General features: G+C 34.9%; 1 protein-coding gene across 3 annotated transcripts in view; it reads left to right on the plus strand.

Moving 5' to 3' along the window:
- HTR1F (5-hydroxytryptamine receptor 1F) overlaps nt 1–17614 on the plus strand; it is a 202676-nt gene that overhangs the window by 16633 nt on the left and 168429 nt on the right. For all 3 annotated transcript variants that reach the window (XM_073009658.1, XM_007986165.3, XM_038003181.2), the window contains exon 2: nt 15027–15143. The gene's annotated coding sequence lies outside the window, so the exon portion shown is untranslated. The remainder of the gene's footprint in view (nt 1–15026; nt 15144–17614) is intronic.

Raw genomic sequence — 17614 nt, forward strand, 5'->3', positions numbered from 1 at the left:
TTGGAACCCTTGTCAAAAATCAGTTGGTTGTAAATATGTAGACTTATTTCTGGGTTCTGTATTCTATTCCATTGGTCTCTGTGTCTGTTTTAGTACTATGCTATCTTAGTTACCATAGCCTTGTAATATATTGAGTTCAAGTAGCGTGGTGTCTCCAGCTTTGTTCTTTTTGCTCAGGATTTCTTTGGCTATTTGGGCTCTTTTAGGTTCCACACAGATTTTATGATTATTTTTTCTATTTCTGTAAAAAATCTCACTGGTATTTTGATAGAGATTGCATTGAATCTGTAGATCACAAGGGGCAGTATGATCATTTGAAGGATAGTAATTCTACTGATCCATGAGCATGGACTATCTTTCCCTTTGTGTCCTCTTTAATTTATTTCAACAGTGTTTTGCAGTTTTCCTTTTAGAAATCTTTCATTTCCTTGGTTACATTTATTCCTAGGTATTTTTTATTTTTGTAGCTGTTGTAAATGGGATTGCCTTCTTGATTTATTTATTAGTACATTAATTAGTGTATAGAAATGATTCCAATTTTTGTACACTGATTTCGTATTCTGCAACTTTATTGAATTTATCAGGTCTAAGAGTTTTTTGATTGAATCTTTAGATTTTTTTATGTATAAGATTGTATCATCAGCAAAGAGGGACAATTTGATTTCTTTTCTAATTTGATTGCCTTTTCTTTCTTTCTCTTGCCTGATTGCTCTTGCTAGGACTTCCAGTAATATACTAAATAGGAGTGGTGAAACTTGTCAGCCTTGTGTCTTGTTCTGGTTATTAGGGGAAAGGCCTTCAGTCTTTCTTCAGTCAGCATGGTATTACCTGTGGATTTGTTATGTTTGACCTTTATTATGCTGAAGTATGTTCCTTCTATGCCTAGTTTGTTGAAAAATTTTTCCATGAAGGGATGATGAATTTTATTAAGTGCTTCTTCCATGTCTATTGAGATCATCATATGTTTTTTCTACTTCGGTCTGTTGATGTGATGTATCATGTTTATTAATTTGCATGCATCGAACAATTCTTGCATCCCTGGGATAAATCCCATTTGATTGTGGTATATTATTTTTTTATGTGCTTTTGGATTTGGTTTGCTAGTATTTTGTTGAGAATTTCTGTATCTATGTTTATCAGTATATTGGCCAGTAGTTTTCTTTTGTTGTGCCCTTGTCTGGTTTTGGTGTCAGGATAATGCTGGCATCATAGAATAAGTTAGGTAGAATTTTCTCCTCTCCAATTTTTTGGAATAGTTTGAGGAGAATTTGAGTTAGTTCTTCTTTGATAGTTTGATAGAATTTGGCAGTGAAACCATTAGGACCTGTACTTCCGTTGTTGGGAGACTGTTTATTACTAATTAAATCTTATTGTTATTGATCTGTTCACATTTTTAATTTCTTCCTGATTCAATCTTGTTCAGTTGTATGAGTCCAGGAATTTATCTATTTCCTCTAGGTTTTCTAATTTTTTAATGTATAATTGTTCATAATAGTGTCTGATGATCCTTTGCATATCTGTGATATCAGTTGTAATGTCTTTTTTTCATATCTGATTTTGCTTGGACCTTCTTTCTTTTATTTCCTGGTTAATCTATCAAGTGGTTTATTTATTTTGATTGTCTTTCACAACACAAACTTTTCATTTCATTTATCCTTTGCATTTTTTCATTTGCCTCTACTTTATTTAGTTCTGCTCTGATCTTTATTATTTCTTTCCTTTACTTATTAGGGGTTTGGTTTGTTCTTGCATTTCTAGCTCCTTAAAGTGCATCTTTAAATTGTCTATTTGAAATCTTTCTACCTTTTTATGTGGGCATTTATTCTATCAGCTTTCTTCTTAGCACTGCTTTTGCCGTATCCCATAGATTTTGATATGTTGTGTTTGAATTTTTGTTTGTTTCTAGAATTGTTTTGATTTCCACCGTAATTTCTTCCTTGACCCAGTGGTTGTTCAGGAGCATGTTGTTTAATTTGTATAGTTTACAAAGTTTCTCTTTTTATTGATTTCTAGTTTTATTGTAGTCAGAGAAAATATTTTGTGTAATTTCTATTTTTAAAAGTTCGTTGAGACTTGTTTTGGGTCCTAACATATTATTACATTTCCTTTTGATTTTGGCTAGTTTACGGAAAAGTCACATATTTTTATTCATTTACCTTTTATCTGTTTAATTTGCTTAATTCTTATTAATATGAATAGATTTTTATTTGATTTTCTTGGCTATTTAAATCAGTCAATATATCATCACATAGAAGATGGGGTTAAAAATAATAGACAATATTTTGAATGTAAAAATTTTAACTCAGCAATATTTTTTCTGCTTCATGTACTAAATAATAGCATATAATTATATTTAGAGAGCTAGCCCATTTTAAGTATTATAAATCACTCTCAATTGTGCAAACCAAATAGTGTGTCCTTCAATTAAGGGTCCTTCTTTGACTCACCAAGTTATTTTTAAGAAGCTATTTCAAACATGAGTATTTGGAGTTTTGTGTTTAAGTATTTTCAATTGATGCATAGTTTTAATATTATGTTTTGGCTAGAAAATGTAGTTAGCATGATTTCTAATTGACATGCTTAACTAAGCTTTTCTTTTTTGATTTATATGCATTTAATTTGTGATAAGTACCACTGTACATTTGACAAACAGCAAATTACATACTGGATACTACACTGATAATACAGCATTGTATTCAGCATTCCATATTCTTATGTTATTGTATATGATTGCTAGAAATGCACTGAAGTCTCCCTCTATAATCATATTTGTCTATCTTCCATTGGACTTAACCATGTTATGCTTATTTGTGTGCTATGGTGTTCAATTTGGGGGCACTTAAAAATATATGATTGTCCAATATTTCTATGTGAAATTTACTTTATTTTATTACATTCATCTTGTCTAATGTTAGCCTTATTATTTTTCGTTTCTTTAAGTCTGCCTAAAGTTTGTGGGCCTGAGTCATTTTATTGAATTTTTCTTAAAAGCAAAATATTGTTAAATTTTTTTACCCAATCTGGATACACAATCTGGTTATGTTTTTCCTTTCACTAGATGAACTCACCTTTTTTTTTAATTAGCTACCATAAATATCAGGTTCCATTTTACCTGATCAAACAAGTTTCAGTGTTTTATTTTTTCTTTTGTCATTTCTTTCTCTTTTGTCATTGTCTCTTTTTATGGATAAATAATTTCTTCATTTATTTCTTCTTTTGGAAAAAATACATGTTTAGTCAATTTTAACTTATAGCCAAACAGAGTGTATATGGATTCTACTAGAAACTGATATAGGTCACGCTTTGAATTCCTTATCATTTTCAGATCTTATAGCCTGACAGGAAATGGAAGGAAAAAACATTCCCAAAAGAAACTTCTTTCATCAGAAATGTCGTCGTTCATTCCATTTGATGTTGCTGTCTTTACTATAATAAACTTTAGCAGTACCTCGTTTTCTGCTTGACCAAATCACACATTTCTGGATGTAGGCATTTTTCCCAAGGTCCCAAGCAGACAGTGGGTGTAGAAATGACTTCCATTTCTCCCCATACTTTCTTTTGATGCCATTCTTTGACCCATTCACTCAGGCTGTGGCAGATTGAATCAGCCAGCATTATCTTTATTTACCTTCTAGACAGCTTTTTTGAAGGAGGTGAAATTTAATATTGTTATATTTCCATCCTCTGTGGCTTCCATCAAACTGAATCACACTATTTCAATGGAAATTCCTGAAACTTTGGCCAGGAAGATGTTGGTATCACTAGTCATTTTCTAAAAATGGCTCCTTTGTTTCCTCTTTTACTGGCTTATAAAGTGTTTCAATCTGAACTCAGGTAGATGAGGAACTACATGCAATCTTGAAAATATGTATGCTCCCCAACTTATGACTTTGACACAGTTTATATTTCATGTGAAGAAGAAAACACAGTTACTTTGCACAGGAGTTAATTTTAAGAAGCATTTGACTAGTATGTGTATACACTGACATGGAACTCATCTGAGATAGATCTTCTATCAGCTCTTACAAGCTTAGAATGTTAAAACTTTCTCTTGCTGTTCCCCAGATAACTTGACTTTGTTTTTATGTGCCAATAGGCCAATAGTAGGTACTAGAAAGTAATCCTGATTTCAGATAATTTATTAATTTGTTTTTTCCCTTAGTTCAGAAATGTTCCTCATTTCATACTTCTTGGATTATCATATATTAAATACTTAAAATTATATATGAACCATAGTGGCAAAATTGGAGATTATCCAGTACTCTGGCTCACTGGTTTCTCTGAATGATTTACCACAGATCTACCCTTGCAGTTCATTTATTTCCAGGTTATTCAATGGAATTCTATTGTAATAAAAAAAAAAGCCTCCCTACAGACAAACACTCAGACTACTTCAATGTGATAGTTCTTGGCAGGACTGTACATTGAAATTGCAATTTTAAAAAAGAGCAAAGAAGATCTAGGAGTAAATAGGGAAAAATTGAAATTACTGGGCTTTTTTAAATAGTGGGATGTCTTTGAAACATAAAGGACATGACAATGATTTCTCAAATGTCAACATGAAACAGTCCTGAATTGTATATAATAGCAAAAGAAAAGTGTTAATATTAAAATTATGAAAAGATGTATTCCAAATGAAAGTGTTTTGACTAGTGGTGTTCTGGGAAATGTTTAAAAACAAAGCTTGGGGAGAAAGAGGAAAAGCCATGATTCATGAAGTTTGCCAATTTCCATAGTGTAAATATTCCCAACATGATCAATTTCAAGCTCTCAGCATGAAGTCACTGAACACAGAGTCAGGAAGAAATGTGCCTAGTGATTCTCATGAGCCAGTAAAAGTAATCTCCAAATGATATAGTGTGGCTCTGTGCCCCTACCCAAATCTCATCTTGAATTGTAATCCCCATGTGTCAAGAGAGGGAGGTGTTTGGATCATGGGGGTAGTTTCCCCCATGTTTTCTTATGATAGTGAGTGAGTTCTGTTGAGATCTGATGGTTTTATAAGTGTTTGATAGTTTGTCTTTCATATGCACTCTCGCCTGCCACCATGTAAGAAATGCTTGCTTCCTCTTCTGCCGTGATTTTACATTTCCTGAGGCCTCCCCAGACATGCAGAACTGTGAGTCAATTAAACCTATAAATTACTCAGTCATGGGCAGTCTTTTATAGCAATGTGAAAATGGACTAACATAGTTAATTAGTACAAAGAGTAGGGTACTGCTATAAAGATACAGAAAACGTGGAAGCAACTTTGGAACTCGGTAATGGGCAGAGGTTGGTAGAGTTTGGAGGGCTCAGAAGACAGGAAGATGTGGGAAAATTTGGATCTTCCCAGGATTATTTAATGGTTTTGACCAAAATGCTGATAGTGATATGGACCATGAAGTCCAGGCTGAGGTGGTCTCAGGTGGAGATGAGGAACTTCTTGGGAAGTGGAGCAAAGGCCACTCTTGCTATGCTTTAGCAAAGGGACTGGTGGAATTTTGCCCCTGCCCTAGGGATCTGTGGAACTTTGAACTTGAGAGAGATGATCTGAAATAGGAACTTAGGTTTTAAAGGGAAGCAGAGCATAAACGTTTGGAAAATTTGCAGGCTGGTGATGCAATAAAAAGAAAAACCCATTTTCTGAGAATAAATTCAACCTGCTGCAGAAATTTGCATAAATAATGAGGAGCTGAATGTTAATCAACAAGACAATGGGGAAAATATCTCCAGGGCATGTCAGAGATCTTAGTGGCAGCCCCTACAATCACAGGCCCAGAGACCTAGGAGGGAAAAATGGTTTCTTGGGCCTGGTCCAGGGCCATTCTGCTCTTTGCAGACTCAGGACTTGGTGCCCTATGTCCCAGCTGCTCCAGCTCCAGCTGTGGCTAAAAGGGACCAAAGTACAGCTTAGGCAGTTGCTTCAGAGGGTGCAAGCCCCAAGCCTTGGTGGCTTCTACATGGTATTGGGACTGCGTGTGCACAGAAGTCAAGAATTGAGGTTTGGGAACCTCCACCTACATTTCAGACAATGTATAGCAATGCCTGGTTGTCCAGGCAGAAGTCTGCTGCAGGGGTAGGTCCCTCATAGAGAACCTTTGCTAGGGCAATGTGGAAGGGAAATGTGGGGTCAGAGCCCCCACACAGAGTCTCCATTGGTCACTGCCTAGTGAAGTTGTGAGAAGAGGGTCACCATCCTTCAGACCCCAAAATGGTAGATCCACTAACAGCTTGCACTGTGTGCCTGGAAAAGTCACAGGCATTCAATATCAGCCTGTGAAGGAGCTGCCTAAGGCTGTGGAAGCCCATCCCTTGCATCAGCGTGCCCTGGATTTGAGACATGGAGTCAAAAAACATTATTTTGGAGCTTTAAGATTTAATGACTGCCCTACTGGATTTCAGACTTGTATGGGGCCTGTAGGTCCTTTGTTAGGGCCAATTTCTACCATTAGGAATGGAAGCATTTATCCAATGTCTGTATCCCCGTTACATCTTGAAAGTAACTAACTTGCTTTTGATTTTATGGGTTCATAGGTAGAAGGGACTTGCCTTGTCTCAGATGAGACTTTGGACTGTGGACTTTAGGGTTAATGCTGAAATGAGTTCAGACTTTGGGGGACTGTTGGGAAGGCATGATTGGTTTTGAAATGTGAAAAGACATGAGATTTGGGAAGGGCCAGGGACAGAATGATATTGTTTGGCTCTGTGTCCCCACCCAAATCTCATCTCAAATTGTAATCCCCACGTGTCAAGAGAAGGACCAGTAATACTCACATGTGGAGAGAGGGAAGTGATTAGATTATGGGGGTGGTTCCCCCATGCTGTTCTCACGATAGTGAGTTCTCATCAGATCTGATGGTTTTATACGTGTTTGACAGTTCCTCCTTCATATGCTCTCTCTCCTGTCACCATATAGGATATACCTGCTTCCCCTTCTGCCATGATTTTAAGTTTCCTGAGGCCTCTCCAGCCATGTGGAACTGTGACTCAAACCTCTTTTTTTTTTCTTTTTAACAAATTATCCAGTCTTGTGCAGGTTTTTACAGCAGTGCTAAACAGCCTAACACACCAGAAAACCACTGGAATAATCTTTACAGCATTTTAAAAAGTGGTTACCAGGCTAGATAAGATCTAATTGGTAAAGGTAAAAGGTGTCTTGTGCCTAGTGGTACGCACTTTCACATTTAAAGTAATGAATGAGGCAATGTGGTAAAATTGAAAATGACTGAGATCATAAAATCAAAAACTCACAGATTTGAATCCCAGCATCATAACCTAGTGTGTGATTTTAACAAAATTACCTACTTTATCTGTCTTAATTTATTTCATGTATTTTTAATCGACAAAAACTGTATATATATATGGTGTGCAACATGAAATATGTATACATTATGGAATGGCTACATCAAACTAATTCACATATGTATTACCTCATATATTATTTGTGTTAAGAACTCTTAAAATCTCTCTTAGCAATTCTCAAGTATAGAATACATTGTTATTAACTATTGTCACCATGTTATACAATAGAGCTCTTGAACTTATTCCTCTTATCCAACTCATATTTTTGTGATCTATGACCAACTGTCATTCTCCAGCCCCTGGTAACCACCATTCTATTCTGTTTCTTTGAGTTTAATCCTTTTAGATTCCAAATATTAAGGCTTCAATTATCCATCTGTAAAATACTGCAAGATTGGAACTATTTAGCAAACATCTTAAAATCATTAAAAGACACAATAAAGCCAATAAACATGAATGTATCTGGTATATAAATAGGAATTATTATTTTTCTTCCAGCTTCTATACCACTTGTTTCCTTCTAGCTGTCCTTACTCAATAGAAAATATAAATTGAAGTCAGAATATGAATTATAATTAACAAGGGAATGATATGACTCTAGTTGTTAATATACCTACGTAGCTACTTGAAAATTACTCTTATATAGGAGGGAGAGTTCATGAGAAATGCAGGCACCAAAGGAGGAATTCAGTACCAAAATTCATTTTCCTTTTCATCTTTGACAAAATTTAAAAAGCTATGGGCAATGACACATGGATAATCTTCATGACCCGATTTTGTTACTTATTATTGTGTAGCCTCTATGATTCAGGAAAAGGAAGTCAAAGAATGTGGAAGGGGTATTGAGTGGACCAACCTATGGTATTTGCCACAAAAATACAATTCTGTAAAAGGTAGGAATTATGTGTCATGGGAATTCATGAAAGAAAATAACTTTTGACTATAATAAACAGGGGTGATTTAAAAACCTGACATTAAAAATATGTCTGCAGTGTTTTAATGAATGAAGATGGTCAGATTTAGAACATTGTGGGTGAATAAAAAAATATATATATATATAAAATATATATATAAACTGATACAGAAATAGAAAAGATTAATTTTTAATTAAAAGGTAAGTCACTTAACATATTCCAAATGCAAAGTAAGCTTAGGGTAGCATCAGGAAGTGTACTAGCTTGGTACTAGGTTAGCAAATGAGCCTATGGATTTGTCTTTTATTTCCTATGTAATGACCATATTTGAAGATGCATACACTGTATTAACTGCTTTATTTATGTTTTATTTAAATCCCAAATGATACTAAAAAGAAAGCAGCATGCCATTTGTATAGAAGAAGGAACTGATGACCAGTTTACATTGATGATCTAAGGTTATAAGGTTATACAATTTATCACTCAAGAAACATTGAAAGTTTTTGACAAGGGAAGTAACATGATGGAAAATATAAGTTATTTGACATTCTCAAATTAAAATTCTTGCCTTACTTTACACTGAAGGCAAATTTAGAAGCTATTGATTACCATAGATGCCAATGGCTTATTCTTCATATAGCATATGGTAATGTCTTAGTAGCATTCCTTTTAAAACAAGAGTGACACCCAGCCCCCAGCATTTCACTCACCTCCCTCCTTGCAGCATATCAGTGAAGGGGCTTTTGCCTTTTCTGGTATGTAAAACAAAAGTTATCTAGGCAATTGTTAAACGCAAGTTTTCATTGAGGGATAAGTTAATCCATCTACTCTCATGAAATGCACTAGTTTAGATTCATTTTTCAGTTTCATTTGCAGAGAAGTGAACCTTGAGCAAATTTGAAACATGACAGGAAAATGTGATTAAGGAAAGAACTAAGTTTCCAAACACAATTCTATGCAAGAAGAGGGGCTTAATTGAGTGGCTATGGAAATACCACTCTCTTCTGAGTGTTCTTACTGAAATCTTCAGTCACCTCCAAATTGATAAATGCACAAAACAATCTTCAGCCCTCATCCTGTCTTATCATTTGGCAGCATTTGACCATGACTTACAGAAACTATTTCTGGAAATATTTTTAATTAGTTTCTATAGCAATGCTCTCCTGACTTTTTTTTTACATTTTAAGCATTGTTTCTATATTTTATAGAATTTGTTAGCTTGTTTGTTTTTTGTTTTGGTAGTACTTGGAGGTCAACAGGAAGTGGCAAAAAGCAAATGGGTAAAAGAGTGAAAAATCAAATATTCTTAACCTGATGTAAACATTCTTTACAATCTGGCCCCATGTGCATTTCACTTTACCTCTAGACCAGATTAATTTACCATTTTGATTTTCTCAACTCAGAGTACTTAACAATCATATTCTCAATAAAATCTACCTAGAGTGCTTGCAGAAATTGCTAGTTAATTTACTGGGATTCTACGGCTGTTATTTATATAAATTTGTAATTGAACTTACTATATGTATGTATAGTTTATGTCTAAAAAATATCTCCCCCATCCTCAGTCTGAATGAGCAAAGAACATGCCTTTAATCCTTCTGTACATAGTGACTAGTGACTAAAATAAGGTTAACAGAATCAGCAAATGCATGTAACTAGAAAATGAAAGTTCAATGAACTAATACTACCTGATTTTCTTATTAGTAATACCATCTTGGTCAAGTCTCTAAACTTTTTTGTGTTTTCGTTTACTTAGTTGAAAAATGGATATAATAATTATGCCCCCCCTTTAAAATCTCATAATATTTTGGTATCAAAATAACAATATTGGTTACAAAGGTATTTATAAATGTAAGGTATTATGTGTAGAAAAATAGACCAGTTTGAATGTTAGGAGCTTATAGTTTTACTAAAGTTTCAGATAGCCACACATGCACGTGTGAGTGCACACACAAGATATCCCACAAATAAAATGAAATGTTGCTGGATTTCCTATCTTTATTAATTCTTATATGTATCAATGTGTGGAAAAAATTATCAACTTTGCTGATTGGATACCCCCATACTTGAATGCTATCATGGGGGAGACAGTTATTCCCTTTGACAATGTGTTTTAAGTCATATTAACCTACATCATTATTGTTATCTTATATTTTAAATTCTTGAAAGATGATAAGTACATCTCTGTATAGTGTGCAGTATATCATTATACAAAAACAGTCAATACCAAGTGTCTTGGATAGTGAGAATAACTTTCAGAATGGTAATAGACATGATCAGAAGCAATACAAAGTTGATATTCAATTAGAAAAGTCAGGCAACAGTTCTTACCATCCCCACTGCAAATTCCTACACAGAATGGTATGCATTTTAGCTAGCAAAACATTATTTACCAGTCCTTGAAACCGTACCAGTCGGGAATACTACACTTGTTGCATTACTGAGTGCTCTGACATTTGGTCGTCGTTTTGAATATGAACTAACCAACACTTTCGGCAATACTGCAAACTTAAATTTTACAAATGAGACACATAGCTTAAATGTGACTTTGCTGCTGTTGTGAGCAATCTTGTAGATGCCTTTACTCCAAGTGACATAAAGAAAGTTTAAATTTAAAAAGTTAAAGTAGACAAATGGTAAGACTACTGAGATGATGTAACTGTATGGCAAAGTTTTCATCATTTATTGGTTTGCCGATGCCACCTCAGTACTATTGCTCATGTTATTGACGAAGTTATGCTATATAAAGCACAGCTCTATCAAATTCAAGAGAGTTAGTAGAAAAATATTTTTCATCAAAGATGGAATTGACGAGTACAAATTCTGTGGAAACTGATAACCTTCAGAAATGGCACTCTACAATTTTAGGTTTTAAGAAAAACAAGAGTTATTGTAATTTATCCTTGGCTGTTTTAATGAATTATACAAACAGTTTAACTTTGGGGATTCTGCACATACTATTTGCATCTTGTTGAAGAAGCTCTCAGCAAAGAGACTTTGGCTAAGATGTAAAGCAGCCCTCTGAATGAATCATACCACCTGCAAAGAGCTGTACTAAATACATTCATATATAGGACAAAAGCTTCAAGTTTTTTCTAGCATTTACATTATCGATACAAATCAACATACAGATCAGAGAGTTTTAAACATAACAGATGCACAAGGGAATGGGCATAAAGGAAGGGTGACAATGGAGCAGCTTCAGGCCCACTGTCTGGCACAGCAGGGTTGCATATTTCCTATGTCAACTGAAGAACCTAAAACATACCTCTATTTAATCCATCCTGCCAAGTACTGCACCAAGAAAGCTACTTGCAAAGTGAGGCTTCTCCAGCAGTACAAAAATCTGGGGAGCAGTAGGAATGGTGGAAGATGATGGCTCAAACCTAAATATCATCCTAGGTGTGCACTTGATCCACAAGAGACCTGCAGTCCTGCCATGCCAAACAGTAGGTGGACAGGCTCCTCCACTGCCCCTCTCTTCTCAGACCCCTGTCCTCTATTTCCTTAGCCCTGCTTCTCTCAAATTATGCTTTCCCCTGTTAACCCATCTACAGGCATATCTTATCAAGTCTGCAGGCCAAACCCTTGTCCAATGGGAAAGAAGCCTGGAGTGCAAAATGTATGAAGGCACTCACTCAGGGTTGGGCAAGTGCTTCTTTAACTTTGGACCCTACACCCCTCATTTGCCTCACCAGAGTCCCAGGTGTTAGAGGTAGAGCATGGGATAGCTGGGTAACTTAGAATCTACTCCTTAAGCTCTGCAGGAATTTGACCAGCCTCAACAACTAGCACCTTATTGCTGGTTTAATAAACATATATCGCATACTCGTTCCCCTCTGTCTTTGGCTTTGGCCTACAATTCCAGGAAACAGAAAAAATATCCTGCAATATCCTGTTACATACAGAACAACAGAGAGACTTTACTCCCAGTTTTTCACTGTGAAACACAGTTCAGTGACTTATCTCATGTGCACACTGTTTTACTTCATTTAAATTATCTCTGCATGTTTAGTATCAGCAATAAGATTATCAGCAATAATCTATCAGTAATTTGGGGGGAGGCATTGGATACTGTCAAGGTTCTATTTAAAATAATGTTACCAGTTGTCACTATGAACTTGCAAGGTTGTTGTCATTTCCCCACAACCAGACACACATATAGGTATTCGTGTTTTTGTTATACAAATCCCATTGTTATACAGTAAGTTTTTTTTTTTTTCTTTTTCTTAACTGTGGAATATTTTACATGTTTATGCTGGTTGTTTCATCTTTTGACTTATTTCTAGAGGGCAGTTTCATTTTTCATCTAGTTTGTATGTTTGAATATTCTGGGATCCTGGACGAATACTAGCAAATTACCTCATGTTAACTAAATTCTCAGTTTTGTTTTCTCTCTTGTCTTTTTTTAAAAAAGTCTTTAGATTTCATCACTATGCTATTCCTTTGTTAAAAATAATTTTTCTGCTTATTTTCCACATTCATACCTATGCTGAAATTCAGCAAGTTGTATAAAGAATTAAAATTGGAATATGTGAATTATTTTTTAATGAACGAATTTTATAACTGACCAGTATCTCCATCATGCCAATATATAAGGTTATAAAGTTTTAAAATGCATATAAGATAAAAGAATATTAGCTAATAGGAGCAAAAATATTTTCACATATTATAAATTTCCCAAAGTGAGACTCAATATTAGTTTTTCAACCAAAAATTTATGATTACTGTTGACAAACTACAGATTTAAGTACAATGAGAAAAAAGTTAAATAGCAAATGTGAACAATTTAACTCTTAAAATTATTGCACCTGTTTTCAAGGTTATTACAATGCTATATATAAATTTAATTCTTAATTTTAATATTCTGGGTTTTTTTTTGTTTTTTTTTTTGAGACGGAGTCTCGCTCTGTCGCCCAGGCTGGAGTGCAGTGGCCGGATCTCAGCTCACTGCAAGCTCCGCCTCCTGGGTTTACGCAATTCTCCTGCCTCAGCCTCCAGAGTAGCTGGGACTACAGGCGCCCATCACCTCGCCCGGCTAGTTTTTCGTATTTTTTAGTAGAGACGGGGTTTCACCATGTTAGCCAGGATGGTCTCGATCTATATTCTGCTTTTTTATATTTCTGTGTAGATATGTGAATTTCTTTTGGAGGAATAGAAACACTGTAACCCAACTTCAAAAGACAATAATAATGAACAAGTCCAAATCCTAAAACATGATGATCAAAGATAAAAGAACAGATATGAGTAAAGATTCCAATAACTTGGTTTCCTGGAATCATGACCCATTTTAACATGATTTATGCCCAAATATGTGTGTCATCAAGATGTCAAGAAATATGAAACAAGATAGTTAAATACCATCAAAGATGTAATTAGTCATTTGGATATACACTAAAAAGTTTTAGAATAATTATTCAATAGTTCTTCATAAAATATCTTCACATTTTTTAAATTTAAAAGGTAAATTTTACTAAATTTGAGAGTTGGTATGCTCTCAAATACTTGAAAGTATACAATATTAGTATACTTCATTAAAACCAATTTAATAAATTTATTATAATTAGCATTACCAGTTTTCTTTCTTATTGGGAAGGAATGAACATAAAATAAAGTGGCTAAGATTTACAGATTCACGTAACAATGGTATTTATAACCTTATTTATGTTTTGTAAAGTTCTGCATGACTATTAACAGGTAAATCAAATTAAAATTTATCTTGAGTGGTACTAAATATGATTAAATCAAAAGTCAGTAAGCATTCTTGAATATGTCAAATCAACTAATTGTCTTTCAACTGAAGGTAATAATTGACTTTTCAAACTGATTTAGACAACAAATAATAGAATTCCCAATGAATAAACCAACCCTTTGGTAATATTTGATATTTCATACCAGTTGTGCTTTATTCAAGATTTTACTTCTACCTAAAAATACTAAAGAATGAATGATGTATATTTTTGGTGTACAGAGATTGTTTAAATTAAATTATATGAAATACATTGCTTAGATTCTAAGATCCATAAGCTTTCTGCACTGTTTTTTAATTGAAAGCCCCTGTAAAGAATTCCAGAAACCCATGTTACATTTTTGTTTGAATCTTTTATTTTCCAAAGTACTTCCAAGTACCTTACCTGCATTGATACTCATGTCTACTCTATGAAATAGAAAAGGCCAAAGTCATCTGTTTGTTTTTGTCTTCTCATGAGAAACTGAGCTTATCTTACATATCCAGTCTTCATCTTATGATACCCTACTTTGAATCCCACAAAGCATAGAATATAGCATGCCATTAGCTTATTTTATATTAAAATGTTCGTGATGTTGATATCGTGATGTCCCTTACTTTCTAAATATATTTCCATCATCCCTCAAATCCCAAAATATTAGCAATTGACTTTTTAGTTATTTGATAACACTGTTCCTGCTCCCCTGTGTCGGGGATGATAGTGCCACAAGGAGCGAAACCACTGTCCCAAATGTCATAGTTAAATTTAATTCCAATTATCTAATTTATTCTCTAATCAAATATCTAATAGATAGTAATAAACGTTAATTACAAAAGGAACAAGCCAAATGTTCTCATTTAGTTTACATTTTATAATGCAGCTATTACAGCTGATCTTCATCTCCCCCCCAAAAAGACTTTTTTTTTTTTCTTTTCTTGACTTCTAAACCTGATTATTTTATTTCAAAAGTGGTTAGTGGTCAGAGAGGGGAAAAGAAAGGTAACAATTGCTTCAGTAGATCAGCCAGGGTATATTATGGCTGGGAAAATTTCAGGAGAATAGAAAAGAAATAATTTGTTTCACTCTTTTCTTTTTTAAGGAGGAGTTTAGGGGAGAATGAATTGGACTGTGAGCCTTTCATGAACTTCTCAAAAGAACAGGAACATGAGGAGGCAAGATGGTGATGCAAACCCACAATTCAGTCTACCACAATACGGTAAGCATTCCCAGCTTTAAACCATGAAGAAAAATAAGTTGACAATTAGTGAAAAAAAAAAAGTGGTAAATCAAAGAACATAATGCAAAATGGACTCTGGAGGGATGAAAGTCCATATGGGTCCTGCTTCCAGGAAAGGCCAGTGCCACAGATCATTGGTTCACTAATGGCCAATAGTGTTTCAAGGTGAAAGGAAGGATGGGTCCGGGAGCCTATAGGAAGAAAATAGGATGGAGACTTGGAAATGGTGTTAAGAGAATATTTGGGCAAGTGAACATAAATCAAAGAAAAAATGAATTAAGAAAAATGAAAGGTAGACATAAAATACTAAATCAGATAAAAACCTGTAGATTTGCTATTTAGCCATCTTCTCAATTATAATAATGATTTTGAAAATTTAATGTTTTCTTTTATATGATTTGGCAGGGTGATAATTATCCTCAGTGAGATGACAGACTGGTTTTAACTCTTACATCTCCATGTTTCAGAGTTTATTTGAGGCAAAGTATGATTTTTAAGAACAGCTACTGCTTATTTTGCTCAGGTTGCTTACTGCCCAGTGTGATGGGACCATTCATAGCTTATCCATGTGATACACAACCTGCACAACCCATACGTGTTGCCTCCAATTATATGTGTACACAAGAAATGAAACAACATAATAAATGTTACTCTTGGGAACAGCAATGGATTAGGAGCCCTAATATCTTCACTCAGGTCACAGATCTGCTCGCTCCTAGCTGGATAATACTATTCATATCAATTAGCCTCTCTGAATCCAGAGTGCTTGTTAGGGAAATGGTGACAATGATATTTACCTTCCCAATCTTACACAGTTTTCTGGGTTAGTCAAAGAATGTTTTGTAAAATTTTAAGTTTTATATAAATGCACATTATTATTTAGAAGATTAATGCAACCATAGGATAGTCACTTGTCACATATATGGATTTTAATATTTTTAAGAGACAGCATGACATATGTCACGTAAGCTACTGTCACAAAGCTAAAAGTATATATTTAATACATGATTTTTAAATTAAATGGTTGACAGTAATGTTCTGTCTATTGCAAATGTTGTAAGTTTATAGTAATTTATAATTCTACACATTAGATTTTGAAAATCTCAATGGTACCCATTCTCCTTAGTATTCTTTTTTAAAAGTTTTTATTTTCCAATTACACTGATTCTCAATTATGATGGAAAATATCAACAGTTACTGATTCAAGACCCGCTTGCCCCTGCAAAGTCTACTTTGTAGCTCATCTTCCTTTTCAAGACCTCTAGATGTTGGAACACTTTAGGAATACATCTTCAGCCCTCTTCCCTTCTTTATCCATATCTCCACTCACGTTTTCTCAACGGGTCCCATATATATATATATTTTTTGAGATATGCTCTCATGCTTTCACCCAGGCTGGGGTGCAGTGGCACAGTCACGGCTCGCTAAAACTTCCACCTCCCAGGATCAAGTTATTCTCCCACCTCAGCCTCCCTAGTAGCTGGGACTACAGGCATCAGGTGTGTACCGCTATGCCCGGCCAAGGCTGGTCTCCTACTCCTGAGCTCTAGTGATCCATCCCCCTCAGTCTCCCAAAGTGCTGGGATTACAGGTTTAAAAAAAACAACAAAAAACAGGCCAGGCACGGTGAGATTACACCTGCAATCTCAGCACTTTTGGGAGGCTGATATGGGTGGATCACAAGGTCAAGAGATGGAGACCATCCTGGCTAACATGGTGAAACCCTGTCCTACTAAAAATACAAAAATTAGCTGGGCATGGCAGTGTGCCTGTATTCCAGTTACTGGGGAGGCTGAGGCAGGAGAATCACTTGAACCCGGGAGGCAGAGGTTGCAGTGAGCCAAGATCGCGCCACAGCACTCCAGTCTGGCGACAGGGTGAGACTCTGTCTCCAAAATAAAATAAAAAAAAAAAAAAAAAAAAAAAAAGCTAACATATGCAAAAGTCTCCCAGATATTTATCCAGCCCTGAATCCCCTATGATTTCTTACTTAGATATCAAAGAGCTATAAATCTCTCCTTGTATGTCTACTTAATGTTTCAAAATAGATATCTACTAAATTAACTTTTTGATGTTCCATCTAAACTTGTTCCTCCCCAAATCTTTCCTATTATAGTCCTACTATACCCTTGGTTGCTTAGACCAAAAATTTGGGGGTCTTACCTATGTCCAACCCATCAGCAAATCCTATGTGTCCTACTCCAATACATACCCCTAATGATGCCCTTTAAAATGCTACGTGATTGGATCCCTGGCCAGTATTTCAAGCTTGTTTACATAAAACAGGCCTTTTTACTTATCACTCTTCATAGCACATTATCCCTCCTAGAAATTTTATTTCTCTGTTAATTTACGTTTCTCTCTCTATTAGGAAAATATTTTTTTTCAGTTTTATTCTTAAGTCAATATATTGAACTGGAATAGTGCCTAGCATAATTATGGTAGGCACT

This window comes from Chlorocebus sabaeus, chromosome 22, assembly GCF_047675955.1.
Source record: "Chlorocebus sabaeus isolate Y175 chromosome 22, mChlSab1.0.hap1, whole genome shotgun sequence".
NCBI lineage: Eukaryota > Metazoa > Chordata > Mammalia > Primates > Cercopithecidae > Chlorocebus > Chlorocebus sabaeus.